The sequence below is a fragment of the Branchiostoma floridae genome, chromosome 6, assembly GCF_000003815.2.
Source record: "Branchiostoma floridae strain S238N-H82 chromosome 6, Bfl_VNyyK, whole genome shotgun sequence".
Taxonomy (NCBI): domain Eukaryota; kingdom Metazoa; phylum Chordata; class Leptocardii; order Amphioxiformes; family Branchiostomatidae; genus Branchiostoma; species Branchiostoma floridae.
This window is the reverse complement of record NC_049984.1, coordinates 27,909,821-27,911,981: the sequence shown is the minus strand read 5'-3', so window position 1 is coordinate 27,911,981 and position 2,161 is coordinate 27,909,821.

Below are 2,161 nucleotides of genomic sequence, written 5' to 3'. Positions count from 1 at the left end.
AATAAAATTAGATTATCTGTACCATCCCTAGCCTTTTAGTTAGTGACAAAATTTCTCAAAACCCTGTCGTACTGTATATTAATAACTTTTATTTCTCTTTCTTGGATAGATCTATTTATTATATTAGGCAAAGAAAAGATGACAAATCTTATAATAAAAGTTATCTTTATTGCAACTTAATGCACAGAGGTAATTGCTCACTGCTGAATACGATATGTATACAGTGTACACAGATAATGGGAAATTTATCAAACTTAATTCCATGCAGATTAAACACTATTTTGTCCTTTTGATTGCAACTATATGATTTTCATCAATCTAATTGTGCAAGGAAAACATGTACACAGAAAGCACTTCTCAATAGTGCATCCCAAGATGTACTACAAAATGTACCATAAAACATGACTGTCAGTGAAAACGTTCAGCTGCACATTGATCAATTTCCCAAGCCATTCAGTTCCCAGGTTCTATTCTATCGCAAAACCGCTTCTTGGATAGAAGCAGATGTTCGTCTAACATTAAAAAGAAAATTAGATTGTTGTCTATCCTATAAAAAGCGCTTCTGGGATAAAATGTGCTTCTATCCTAAAAGCGCTTCTGGGATATCCGGAACACGTCGCAAGCGAAGGAGCACATTCTGGATATCTTAAAAGCGCTTTTGGGATAGAAGCACATTTGGGATAGATCTGCATCCAAAATGTTCTTCTATCCTAAAAGCGCTTCTAGGATATCCAGAACACGTCGCAAGCGAAGGAGCGCATTCTGGATATCCTGAATGCGCTTCTGTCGAAGGAGGCCGACATCTGTCTTCTCCTGTGCAGGGTGACTTTGTTAATGGTTTGCTGATTTTTAGCTTCTGATTTTGTTTCGAACTATCGAACCGGAGATAGCGATACTACCTCGGTGTGTGGGGTCCATGCAGTCAACACGTCGCGAGAAAATGGCAGCGGTCACTTCCGGTGATTGTTTACACCTGTCCAAAGTTTCCATATTAAGTTCGACCTCGCGACACCTGCCGTAATCTACATGATCGAAATCCGCAGTTTATAAAGCAACCGCTGAACCTAGATTTTACGTGATTCTGGGAGGGTTAGACCGGCCCACGTAGTCCCCCAAAATGATTTGGTTTGTGCAAACTACGTTAATTTGGTGTAGTATATGTGATCATCTATCACAATCAAACCCGGAAGTGACCGCGTGGGGAGAACAAAGATGGCGGCCTTTTGACTACAAAAAATCACATGCAAGATAGTCTCCGCCTCCTAAGACACTAAGCTCCTCCCACAAGTGCACGTTCTGGATAAACACGTCGGCTTATCCTGAATGCGCTCCGACAGAAGCGCATTCAGGATATCCAGAATGCGCTCCACGCTTGCGACGTGTTCTGGATATCCTAGAAGCGCTTTTAGGATAGAAGCACATTTTGGATGCCGGTCTATCCTAAAAGCGCTTCTATCCTAAAAGCGCTTTTAGGATAGACGACATTCTAGGATGTAACAACCCCGCACAGAGACTACATGGAGCTTTGGAACATTGTGGCGAACGAAAAGGAATCCAGGAATCTTACACGTAGCACCATGCAGGACGAAGTAAACAGGAGGTGGAAGGCAGCACAGCCAACCACATCTGTGGCCACATCTCCTGCACCACAAGCCACCCCTCCACCTTCTACTACTCTTCTGGATCTGGTGCCCAAACTGAAGAGCTGGGTGAGAGAAGGCAAGGAGTTGAAGGTGGAGGAGTGGCTGCAGAAATGTAGAGATCCAAAAAGCTGTGTGGCACCAGAAATATTTTGCTTTTATTCATCGATTATGTAGGTCCTTTTCCAAATATGTTTCACTATGCAAACTCGTACTGGGACGGGGAAGATATAGAGACAGAGGAATGGCGTCTTGACGATTTTTGTGGTGTAGGTGCACCAACTGTCGGCAGATGACAACCGTACATGAGTGCGTGTGCTGCCATGATTTGACGGAAGCGGGGCAAAATGTTGGGCAGTGGGACGGCATTCACTATCTGCTGGATCACGCTGACCTCAGCGCCGTCATTTGTATGGTGCTCTACCACAACGCAACAGAGCCAAGAAGGGATTGCGGTGCGATGTACACATTAAGAAAACAGCCATTGCAAATATGACGGAAGATTTATCAGTGACAAAACC